Source organism: Chionomys nivalis, chromosome 10 (genome assembly GCF_950005125.1).
Source record: "Chionomys nivalis chromosome 10, mChiNiv1.1, whole genome shotgun sequence".
Lineage (NCBI taxonomy): Eukaryota > Metazoa > Chordata > Mammalia > Rodentia > Cricetidae > Chionomys > Chionomys nivalis.
Window position 1 is genome coordinate 6,111,753 of NC_080095.1, and position 13,810 is coordinate 6,125,562.

The 13,810-nt window shown below is 42.1% G+C and overlaps 1 protein-coding gene across 1 annotated transcript in view; it reads right to left on the reverse strand.

Moving 5' to 3' along the window:
* Window positions 1-13,810, reverse strand: part of Ptprn2 (protein tyrosine phosphatase receptor type N2) — a 722,848-nt gene that overhangs the window by 629,923 nt on the left and 79,115 nt on the right. The gene's annotated exons all lie outside the window — the stretch shown is intronic.

Sequence of the window (13,810 nt, forward strand, 5' to 3'; positions counted from 1 at the left end):
TGTGTGTGTCTGTGTGTGTCTATGTGTATGTTGCTTTACATGCACATGAAGGTTCACTCACCCAGTGGGCACATGTGGAAGTTAGAAGTTGACATTGGGAGGCTTTCCTCATTTCTCCACCTTAGTTTTTTGAGACAAGGTCTCTCGATGAACCTGAAGCTTGCCGTTTCAGCTACAATGATGTACACGAGTCCTTGGGATATATCTATCTCTAACTTGCGCCCTGAGTTACAGGGATGATCTGCTGTATGCAGCTGTTATATGTACTCTGGGGCTCTGAACACGGGTCCTAATACTTGTGTAAAAAGTGCTTTCCCCACCGAGCCATCTACCTGGTCCTGTTCTGGGCTTTGTGTTTTAGTTAGTAAGAATTGAAGTTCTTGGGTTGGGGGAAACCAAGCCCATGTTAAAGCTACTATGAATAGACCAATAGAACGTCTGTGGTTGTGGAGAGCTTGGAATAGTGCAGGCACAGAGCTAGATGACAGCTCTCTCAGACTATCTATCTCCAGCCCCTAACAGCCTCCTCTTGTGATCTAACATCCTTACAATCCCAGCCCCTGGCCTCCATCTTTGGAAGTCCCCTTCCCCTGGTAGTTGCCTTGGTCCAAACTCCACCTCAAGGAAACCCTCCCCAGGAAAGGTCAAGACCACTCCCACAGGCTATTTAAACTACTCCCCAGAAAATAATCATGTGGTCTTCCCTCTTTCTCTCTGATGGTCGTGTCAGCGGCTTTCCGTCCCCCTCTTGGGCTACCCGACAGTGCAGGCATCCAATTAAACTGGATATCTTTTAATTTGGTCTGATTCGGTCTGATTGGGATTGTTTGTGTCAGTGGAGAGCTCGTTTTTGGAAATACTCCTAACAATAACCATTAGGTAAGTCTTCTGGGAATGGCTAACAGAACTCTAGCCTTCACTAACCAAAGACTGAGAATGTCGTCAGACAGCATCCAAAGCCTACAGCATAGACTTCCTTTGCCATAACAAACCCACCTGATGGTCTCACCAACATATCTGGAAATACACTGATTTATGATTCTCTGCTGTGGGACAATGGTCTTTTATCCTGTCGCTTGTATTATTTTTAATAAAATGCTGATTGGCCAGTAGCCAGGCAGGAAGTAGAGGCGGGGCAACAAGAATGCTGGGAAGAGAAAAGCACAGTCCACAGTTGTGACCCAGCTGCAGAGAAAGCAAGATGTGACTGCATCGCTGAAAAATGTTCCAAGCCACATGAATAACACAGACAAGAATAATGGGCTAGTTTAAGATGTAAGAATTAATTAATAAGAAAAGCCTGATCAACTAGGCTGATCAGTTTATGATTAATGCAGACCTCTGTGTGTTTATTTGGGACTAAATAGCTGTGGGACCAGGTGGGACAGAAACCTCTGTCAACAATTCTCTTCACTCCATTACTATAAAAACTTCATAAAACAGGGAGCTGTAGAGATGGCTCAGTGGATAAGAGCACTGGTTGTTCTCCCAGAGGACCTGGGTTCAATTCCCAATACCCACATGGCAGCTTACAACTATCTGTAACTCCAATTCCAGATAATTTGATGCCCTCCTCTACCCTTCATGGCCTCTATACACAGGCATACACCAGGCATCCAAGCAGGCAAAACACCCATGCACATAATGCCTCCATAAGACCAGGTTGTAGGCAAGATTGTATGAAATTTTAATTAATGATTGATGGGGCAGCCCATTGTGGTGGGACCACCCCTGGATTGGTGGTCCTGTGTTCTTTAATAAAGCAAACTGGACAAACCATGAGGAGAAAGAAGCACTCTTTCGTGGTTTCCACATCAGCTCCTGCCTCCAGGTTCCTGCTCTAACTTCCTCTGATGATACACTGTGCTGTGAAGGTATGAGCAAAATAACCCTTTCCTCCCCAAAGTTCTTTCCGTCATGGATATTGGGCCAAAATTATCTCAGGGCTTGTACCTCGAGGCCTGTAAGATAGAAAAAAGCCTGGCTTGAGTTTGAAGGATAGTCTCAAAGCTACCAAATGAGGATGAGACAGCAAAATCTAGGTAGATGCGCCTCCAGCCAGAGAGAGGGGTTGGCTGTCTCTCATTGGCTGGAGGTACCCCACATCACATGATGTCACTTAACCTATATAAACCACCGTTCACAGTAATAAACTGAGTTCCTGCTTTGACTTGACTCCCTATGACGTCTGATTGTCCTGCATTGTGGGGCTACAGAAGGGGCAGATAGCGCACTCACCTTTCCCTGGGTCCCAGCAATCCCTTCCTAGTTTCACCTCACTGTAATCCATCACTGCCTTTTCTTCATGAGGAAGACTGGAAAAAGTTCACCACTTCCATTCCTACAGTTAAATCCTCTCAACCTGACAAGAGATACAAATGAACTGTTCTCCCATAGGAGATGGCCAATAGTTTGGCCTTTTGCCAACAATATTTGTATAGCATCCTCTCTCCTTATTTTGACAAAGATAATATCCTCCTATATGTTTATATGGATGATCTAATCATTGGGCATTTGGAGGACTCAGGGCTACCTGGGTAACCACTATTGTTGATACCCTCCAAGAACATGTATTTAAAATAGCCCCAAACAAAATACAAAACCCCCAAAGTAAATGGACCCCAATTAATCCTCCCTGAGCCTCTCATTTTATTGGGGTTACAAAATATACTGGGAGAAATGAACTGGGTAAGCCCCTGGTTGCCTGTAGAGACTGGGAGGCTAGATGTGTTATATGATCTCCTAAAAGGGGAAAAACCTTATGAGATCATTTCATTGCCCCCTGAGGATCATCAGGTACTCACTGAATTAGTCAACAAACTCCATCAGGCTTCTTTGGTGAGATATAATCCTAACATTCCAATCCAAGGCTGGATATTATTAGGGAAAAAGACCATGCTGGCTGCCATTGTTCAGCAGTCACAACCACTAGAATGGGTACACACCACCCAGGGGGGCACTCCCAGAGTCGATCAACTAGCTGATATGATCATAAAAATCAGGGACATGTCCCTCCAACATTATGGGAAAGATCTGTTTAAGTTAATAATTCAATTCAAAATTAAGGAATTTTATGAATTTTAGAATGGGTAGACAGACATTGTTCTCGATATAGCCTTGCCCTGGAGGGATTTCTTGGGACCCTGGACACCCACTTTGGGGAGTACCAGCTAGTGAAGCTATATCAAGAACTACACAGGAGAGTCCCCTTAGTCTTTTCTCCTAGGCCCCTGCCCCAAGCATTCACTATTTGCTCAGATAGTGAGAAAAATGGGGTCACCTTTGTAGTTTTCGTTGCAGGGGGACCAAGGCAAAGATTACCAAAATTCTCTCTTGTGGGCAATACACAATATAAGGAAATGATAGCCATATATCCATATATATTGCACTACAAGAGGTCCCAGAACCCTGCAACCTCTATTCAGACAGCTCTCATGTGGTGAACCTACTGCCACACCTACCCTATGTCTATATCAGATCGGATGTTAATCCTATTTCTGCCTTGATAATACAACTCAGAATGCTCTTAGAAGCTAGAAAAAAACATATATATTCAATATCTCAGAGGACACCAAAAACCCCTGGCCTCATTTCCCAAGGGAATGCTGCTGCGGATGCTGCAGCTTCAGGGGTCTGTCTCATAGAGATCTCAGCTCTGCCCATACAAAATGCTACCCAAATGCATGACTTAACTCATGTCAACTGGAGAGGACTCAAACATCTATACTCCCAGATCCTTGCAACAGAATTAAAGAGAATTATTCATACATGTAAAAACAACAGTTTCTCTGCACCCATCCTCCCCTTTTTACAAGGGCCAGGGGTGACCCCAAGATGATTAGGACACAATATCATTTGGCAAACAAATGCACATTACCCCCCATTTGACAAATTACAATATGTATTTGTGACCATAGACATGTACTCTAAGGCATGCTGGGCTACCTACCGCCCACTCAGGGGAAAAGGCAGCCCATACCAAAAGCCACTTCTTAAAATGTTTTGCTACGTTAGGACTACCACAACAGGTCAAGACCAACAAGAGCCACTGTTTTATAAGTAAAACATTAATAGAATTCTTCCAGAGATGGAATATATCCCATACCACCGGGACCCCATAGAAGCCTCAGAGTCAAATGATTGTTGAAAGACATCACCAATATCTGACAGTGGTCCTTATAAAATAAAAAGGGGGAGAAGTCTCCCCCCATTTACAACTGCAAAAGGCGTTATTAACCATCAACATTTTAAATTTTAAAAAATCAGATGAACAAAATAGATTCCAGAAACATTGGGGAACCCTACCAACGAGGTCCTGCCTAAAGGTTAGGTGGAAGGATCCTCTCACTAACCAATGGAGGGGCCCAGATCCATTGTTGACACAGGGCCAAGGATATGGATGTGTCTTCCCAAACAGAGGGGAAATGCCTATATGGCTACTCGCTCATAACTTTAAATTTCTCCCCTCCCCTAAGGACAATGGGGAAGATCAAAATGACCAATAAGGAAAGAACAAGATTATGGTGGACAACACTTAAATTTAAACACAAGAAAAGAAAAATCATCACTGCCCAAGGGAAATCAACCATTGAGGAAAGTGTTGCCTGTTTATCTATTTCAGATGACACTCCCGGCTGTAATCATGTTAATTCTTCTTACTAGGACCAATGTCCAGGCAGCAAGCCTCCACCAACCACAGAAAGTGACTTGGATCTTGTCAAGCTCTGGCACTGGAAAGATCCTAAACAAGACTTCTCAGATGACAACACCCTGGACATGGTGGTCTGACCTGATGTTTGACCTCTGTGATTTGGTGTGTGGGAGGTGGGACATGGGAGACTGGATTCCAGGGATCAAAGGGAGACCTGAATGCAGAGGCTCTCAGGGGTGCACTCTATCCCAGGCATCTGACCCTAATGATCCTGAGTGTTCTCATGTCCTTAGGAGACATGCCCTCCTGCAAACACCCTTTTATGTATGCCCAGGAAGCAAGCGGACTGCCTTCACTATTAGAAACTGTTAGGTTGGGGGGCTCCTGATTACTAATGTTCTTCCTGGGGGTGTGAGCAGACTGAGACTGGACATTGAACAAAACAACATGAAGATATAATGATCTCTAGGGTTTCCCAGGTACCCCTATCCCGGAACCCCCTATATGGAAGATGCACTCAATTTATTAAGGTTTACAGATCAGGGGAAGAAAGGGGACCTATCCTAGTTAACTTAAAAAATATGTGGGGATTAAGGCTATACCAAAAGGGATATGATCATGGCCTTATCATGATGCTTCACATGGAAATACTTCCTGAGAACCCTCCTCGGATGCTGGGGCCTTGATGGAGGAAGGTCATTGGTTAAATAAAGAAACTGCCTTGGCCCTGATAGGACAGAATTTAGATAGGCGGAGTAAACAGAACAGAATGCTGGGAGGAAGAGGAAGTGAGCTCAGATGCCATAGCTCTGTTCTCTGAGGCAGACACGATGAAGCAAGCCGCCAGGTCAGACATGCTGAATCTTTCCTGGTAAGCACACCTCCTGGTGCTACACAGATTATTAGAAATGGGCTAAATTAATACGTGAGAATTAGCCAAGAAGAGGCTAGATATAATGGGCCAGGAAGTGTTTAAAAGAATACAGTTTCCATGTTGTTATTTTGGGGCATAAGCTAGCCAGGCAACCGGGAGCTGGGTGGACGAAAAGCAGGCCCGCAGCTCCCCTTCAACAGGGCCTGCTTCCAAGCTAATGCCCATGGGGGACACACCTGTATATACCTCAACTTTACATACCTAAACTTTACCTACCTCAACCCCCACATCATCTACCCCTAAGGTATCCTTCACCAAGCCATGTAAGCTGTAGGGGGATTAGAAGCCTCACCTTATTTGATGGAGACCATTAAGATGGCCGTTATGGCTTTAAACCTTACCCACTCCGAAGCCACCGAGACCTGTTGGCTTTGCTTACAGCCACTAGCCCCTACCTTAAAGCCTTTGGAGTAAATGGCTTTTATGAGACACTAGATAAAGCTGATATTTGTAGATGGGCAAACCCCAAAATGGGATAGATGTTGGGACTGACTATCCCCCTTTAGCAGATGTCAAATGCAGCTTGTATCTCAAACACCAGACACCCTCGTCTTAACCTCACTTGTGATGTGGCTGATGGGTCCATAGCTTCACGGACGGTGCCCAAAGATCATGGGTAATTTTGGATCCGCCAAGAGAAGGGGGTTACTCCCTGCATGTCTGACCCACTGATCATTCAGCATAATGATACTTGCCTGCTTGCATTAGTTTTCCCACACGTGCTTTACCACATGCAAGAAGAATTCCTGGCCTGAAGGAATAAGAGAGAGCCCCTAATGGCCCTGGCCATCACCACATTGATGGGGCTAGGGGTGTCTGGGACTGCCCTGGGCACTTTGTCCCTGGTGATTTTACAACAAGAAATGGAAATAATTCACTCACAATTGACAACGACCTTAGAAAAGACAGAGACTGCATTACATTATTTACAAAAGTCTTTGGGTGACAAAATAGGAGAGGCTTGGACTTGCTGTTCATGGAACAGGGAGGAATTTGCAGGGCACTTGGGGAAGAATGTTGCTTCTATACAGATCGTTTCAGGACAATTACAAGAACCCTAGATGAGTTAAGAAAAGATAGTGATTCATTTAAGTCAAGGACCCTCTATGAGACCTGGATTAATTGTCACCATGGCTTATCACTCTCATCTCTTCCCTAATTGGGCCGATGGCTATTTGTTTATTGATCTGTATTTTTGGCCCATGCATTCTCCAAAGGCTGAAACAAGCATTCCAAAAACAGATACAACAGGTACAACTCATGGCCCTTTGAGTACGTTATGATAGGCTCACCCCACAGGTGAACTCTCAATTTGAGGGTACCTAGGTCAAAACTCCAGATAGGGGTTACCCTGACCCAGACCCTCTCCCTGGTGGCTATTCAGGCTTGGTGAACAGGGCAGTGGATGGGATGTAAAACCAAAAAGGGGGGGGGGGATGTTGGGCCAAAATTATCTCAGGGCCTGAACCTTAAGGCCTGTAGGACAGAAAAAAGCCTGGCTCGAGTTTGAAGGATAGTCTCAAAGCTACTGAGTGAGGATGAGACAGCAAAATCTAGGTAGATGCCCCTCCAGCCAGAGGGAGGGTCTGGCAGTCTCTCATTGGCTAGAGGTACCCCCACATCACATGATGTCACTTAACGGATATAAGCTGCCACTCACAGTAATAAACTGAGTTCCTGCTTTGACACGACTCCCTATCGTGTCTGATTGTTCTGCTTCATGGGGCTGCAAAACAGGCAGATAGCTCACTCACCTTTCCCTGGGGAATAAGGCTAAGGAGGCAATGGTAACCCCCACTAGGACAGGCCCCAAGTAACTGGTTACAGGATGAGAGCCTGGAGTCTCTACCTTTGTTCTATGTTGGTTCTTTGGCTGAAGGTAAAGAAATAAGCCATTGCTCTTGACCTTTTCTGTTCATGGCAAGATGGTTATTCATAAGAAACCAGAAAAATGGATAGGGTTTCCATCTGGGTGTCCTCATAAGCTTGATCCAAAGTGCAGCCACAAAGTGCAGGCACTGTGGAGCCACTCTGTTTAGCCAGAGCCTTTGTCCTGCACCAAACACCGGCTAACCAGGAAGGCACTTTCATGTTTGTACAGAGAAGACTGAAAACTGGAAATTAGTGCCATGACTCATACTGACTGCCAAGGACCTCACACCACCAATCTGGACTGCAGGAAAACTGCACACAGAGAAAGTCACCTTAAACACACAGGTACTTCTCCAGATTAGAGCTCCCCCAGTTCCCACCTCGCCAGAGAGACAGCAAGCAGAGTTCTAAATGTTCGCTGTGAGACATTCAGCAAGCCTGTCTTCTCTCTGTGCTGGTCTGAAGGGTGAACTGCTTACTTTTCTTATTATTGTGACCAGACACCTGATAAAAGCAGCTTAAAGGAAAGACCTGTTTTATATTTATTTGTTTAGATTTATTTACTTCATTTTATGTGTGCATGTGTTTTGCTCACATGTATGTCCATGTCTGTACATCATGTATTTGGTGCCCAGAGGAGTCAGAACGAGGCATTGGCGCCCTGTACCCTGAGTTTCACAGATGGTTCTGAGCCACAAGGTGAGTGCTAGGAGGCAAACCCACATCCTCTACGAGAACAGCATCTCTCCAGTCCTGGACAAGGGGACAGTTCATCTCGGTGGGGAAAGCATGCTGACAGGAGCTTGGCCACAGTCGGGAAGCTGAGGGAGAGAAACACTGGCACCATAGGATGGTGCCATGCACATCTAGGGTGAGACTTCCCCCTCAGTGAAATATTTCTGGAACTATTTTCATAGACACAAACAGTTGTTTCCATGGGGATTTTAAACCCTTTTATGTTTACAAGGAAAATCAACCATCACAACTTGTCTTCTCAAACCATTTATTGGGGATGGGTGACCCTCCCTTATTGGATTCTGGTGGTCTCTCTGGGGAGAAGGGGGGGGTCTCTCAACTTGGGAACAACAAAAGAATTTTAGAATGGTCTCAGGAGGATTGAGCCAGCAACCTGGGCCAGAACAGACCTGAAAGCAAACTCCACCAGAACAAGTATAAGGAAGCAACCACTGAGCGAGTGAGCCAGAGCCAGAGACCACTAAGGATCTGGACAGAAATCTGGGACCTTCAAGGGACTAGACCTAAGCCAGGATACCTGTGGGTCTAGGCATGAGTCTAGGACCTCTGAGGGAGTAGGCAGGAACCAGGGATCTCTGCTGGTCCAGGTGTGAGTCTGGGACCTCTGACAGAGTAAGCCTGAGCCAAGTCCTCTGCAGGTCTAGGCACATCTGAGCCTGAAAACTCCAAGGGAGTAGACCAGAGCCGGAGTCCTTTAAAGGACCAACCCCAAGCCAGGGACCTCTGCAGGAACAGATCCAGACCAGGGACATTTACAGAAACAGGTCTGAGCAGACAACCTAGGCTAGAGCAGGCCTGGGACAGCAAACTCCAAGGGAGAGGAGCAAAGCCCAGGAGCACTGAGTGACCTCCAGGAACACAGAGTGACCAAAGGGGTAACTAGAACTGTGGCACTGGCTGTAACATGAGGAACAACCATCTGAGTCTTGGAAGATTAATCAACAGAATCACAGACAGCCCCAACCACACCTATTAGGTGAAAAGATGAGTAGAAAAGGTAAAAACACACACAACACCACAAAAAGCAATACGACACCAGTAAAACCTAAAGACCCTACAACAGCAAGACTTGAACAACCAAATATAAATGAAGCAGAAGAAAATGACCTAAAAAATAACTTCAGGAGAATGTTTGAAACTCTTAAAGAGGAAATGAGAAATTCCCTCAAAGAAATAGAGGAAAAGACAAACAAAAGATTGAAAGATATCAGCAAATCCCTTAAAGAAAACAAAAAAAAAAGCAATCAAACATATGAAAGAAACTATTCAAGACTTGAAAACTGAAATATGGACAACAAAGAAAACATAAGATGAGGGAACTATAGAAACAGAAATCATGAGAAAACAATCAGGAACCACAAACGCAAGCATGAACAGCAGAATACAAGAGATGGAAGAGAGAATCTCAAGAGCTGAAGATACAATAGAGGAAATAGACTTTGTCAGTCAAAGAAAACATTAAATCTAACAAAAGCTTAACTCGAAATATCCAGGAAATATGGGACACCATGAAAAGGCCAAACCTAAGGATAATAGGTATAGAAGAAGGAGAAGAAGTTCAACTCAAAAGCATGGAAAATATATTTAACAAAATCATAGAAGAAAACTTTCCCAACCTAAAGAAACATATGCCTATGAAGATACAAGAAGCTTACAGACATCAAATAAACTGGATGAAAGAAAAGTCCCCTATACACATAATAATCAAAACACAAAACATACAGAGTAAAGAAAGAATATTATGAGCTGCAAAGGAAAAAGGTCAAGTAACATATAAAGGTAGACCTATCAGAATTAACCTGACTTTTCATTGGAGACAATGAAAGCCAGAAGGTCATGGTTAAGTGTTGTGAAGACACTAAGAGACCACAGATGCCAGCCCAGACTACAATACCCAGCATAAATTTCAATCACCATAGAAGGACAAAATAAGATATTTCATGACAAAAGCCGATTTAGCCAATACCTAGCCACAAACTCAGCCCTACACAAAATACTAGAAGGAAAACTCCAACCCAACAAAAACACAGGCAATTGATGGTCTCATAGCAGCAAATCCCAAAGAAGGTGAAAATGCCCAAATTAACATCACCAACAATGAAAACTAAATTAACAGGAGATAGCAATCACTGGTCATTATTATCCATTAATATAAATGGACTCAACTCACCTATAAAAAGGCATAGGCAAACAGATTGGATATGAAAACTGAATCTATCCTTCTCCTGCATACAAGAAACACACCTCAGCCTCAAAGATAGACATCACCTCAAAGTAAAGGGTTGGGAAAAATATTCCAATAAAATGGACCTAAGAAACAAGTGAGTGTAGCTATCCTAATATCTAACAAAATTGACTTCAAACTAAAATTAATCAAAGAGACAAAGAAGGACATTTCATACTAGTCACAGGAAATATCCATCAAGAGAAAGATCTCAATACTGAACATCTATGCCCCAAATACAAGGGCACCCTCATATGTAAAAGAAATATTTCTAAAGCTTAAATCATACATTAAATCCCACACACTAATAGTGGGAGACTTCAACACTCCCCTCTCACCAGTGGACAGGTCAGTCAGACAAAAATTGAACAGAGAAGTAAGGGAACTAACAGATGACTCAAATGGACTTAACAGACATCTATAGAATATTCCATCCAAACAAAAAAATATATACCTTCTTTTCAGCACCTCATGGAACCTTCTCAAAAATTGACCACATACTTGGTAACAAAACTAACCTCAACAGATTTTTAAAAAATGGAATAACCCCATAGTTTAAAACTAGATTCAACAGCAATACTAATTCCAGAAAACCCACAAACACATGGAAATTAAACAATGCTCACCTAAATAGTCAATGGGTCAAGGAAGAAATAAAGGGAGAAATTAAAGACTTCCTAAAATTCAATTAAAACGACCACACAACATACCCAAATTTATGGGACACAATGAAAGCAATGTTAAAAGGAAAGTTCATAGCAATAAATGATTACATAAAGAAACTGGGAAAATCCCACACTAGTGAATTAACAGAACATTTGAACACTTTAGAACAAAAAGAAGCAAACTCACCTAAGAGACATAGATGGCAGGAAATAATCAAATTGAGAGCTGAAAACAACAAAATAGAAACAAAGAAAACAATTCAAAGAATCAATGAGACAAAGAGTTGGTTCTTTGAGAAAACCAACAAAACAGACAAACTAACCAAACTAACCAAAAGGCAGAGAGAGAGTATCCAAATTAACAAAATCAGAAATGAAAATGGAGACAAAAAAAAACAGACATGGAGGAAATCCAGAGAATCATCAGGTCATATTTCAAAAACCTGTACTCTACAAAATTAGAAAACTTAAAGGAAATGGACAACTTTATGGATAAATATCACTTACCAAAATTAAATCAAGAACCAGATAAGCAAATTAAACAGATCTATAACTGCTGAAAAAATAGAAATAGTCATTAAAAGTCCCCCCCCGAAAAAAAAACCCAGGAACAGATGGTTTCAGCTCAGAATTCTACAAGACTTTCAAAGAAAAACTAATACCAATACTTCTCAAATTATTCCACACAATAGAAAAAGAAGGAACATTGCAAAACTCTTTTTATGAGGCTACAACTACCCTGATACCCAAACTACACAAAGACATTACTAAGAAAGAGAATTACAAACCAGTCTCACTCCTCAACATTGATGCAAAAATACTAAATAAAATGCTGGCAATTCGAATCCAAGAACACATTAGAACCATCATCCACCATGATCAAGTCAGTTTCATCCCAGAGATGCAGAGATGGTTTAACATACAAAAATCTGTCAACATAATCTACCATATAAACAAACTGAAAAGTAAAAACCACATGATCATCTCAATAGATGCAGAAAAAGCTTTTGACAAAATACAACATCCCTTCATGATAAAGGTCTTGGAGAGAGCAGGGATACAAGGAATATACCTAAACATAATAAAGGCAACATACAGCAAGCCAACAGCCAACATCAAACTAAATAGAGAGAAACTCCCAGAGATCCCACTGAAATCAGGAACAAGACAAGGTTGTCCACACTCCATATCTATTAAATATAGTTCTTGAGGTCCTAGCTAGAGCAATAAGACAGCAAAAGGAAATTAAGGGGATACAAATCAGAAAAGAAGAAGTCAAACTCTCACTATTTGCTGATGATATGATAGTTTACATAAGCGACCCCAAAAATTCTACCAAGGAACTTCTACAACTCATAAATACTTCCAGTAATGTAGCAGGATACAAGATTAACTCAAAAAAATCAGTATCCCTCCTTTACACAGATGATAAAAAAGCTAGGAAAGAAATCAGAGAAACAACACCCTTCACAATAGTCACAAATAGGAAAAATACCTCAGAGTAACTCTAACCAAACAAGTGGAAGATTTCTTTGACAAGAACTTTAAATCTTTGAGAAAGAACTTGAAGAAGACACCAGAAAGTAGAAAAATCTCCCATGTTCTTGGGTTGGTAGAATTAGCATAGTAAAAATGGCAGTCTTATCAAAAGCAATCTACAGATTCAATGCAATGCCCATCAAAATCCCATCAAAATTCCTCACAAACCTTGAAAGAACAATACTCAACTTCATATGGAAAAGCAAAAAACCCAGGACAGCCAAAACAATCCTGTACAATAAAAGAACTTCTGGGGGCATCACAATCCCTGACTTCAAACTCTACTACAGAGCTACAGTACTGAAAACAGCCTGGTATTGGCATAAGAACAGACAGGAGGACCAATGAAACAGAATTGAAGACCCAGATATTAATCTACACACCTTCAAACACCTGAGTTTTGACAAAAAAGCAAAAATATCAAATGGAAAAAGAAAGTATATTTAACAAATGGTGCTGGCATAACTGGATATCAACATGTAGAAGAATGAAAATAGACCCATAACTATCTACATGCACAAAACTCAAGTCTAAATGGATCAAAGACCTCAACATAAAGCCAGCCACACTGAACCTATAGAAAAGAAAGTGAGAACTTGAACGCAATGGCACAGTAGACCACTTCCTAAATATAACCCCAGTAGCACAGACACTGAGAGAAACAATTAACAAATGGGACCTCCTGAAACTGAAATGCTTCTGTAAAGCAAAGGACACTGTCAACAAGACAAAACAACAACCTACAGAATGGAAAAATACCTTCACTAACCACAAATCAGACAGAGGTCTGGTCTCCAAAATATACAAAGAACTCAAGAAATTGGTCATCAAAAGAACAAATAATCCAATAAAAAAAATGGAGCCCCTTTGGATGTCAGTGTGGTGATTTCTCAGAAAATTAGGAAACAATTTTCTTCAAGACCCAGTAATACGACTTTTGGGTATATATCCAAAGATTGCTCAATCCTGCCACAAGGACATGTGCTCAATTATGTTCATAGCAGCATTGTTTGTCATAGCCAGAACTGGAAACAACCTAAATGCCCCTCGACCAAAGAATGGGTAAGGAAAATGTGGTACATTTACACAATGGAGTACTACACAGCAGAAAAAAATAACAACACCTTAAATTTTGCAGGCAAATGGATGGAGCTAGAAAACATCATTTT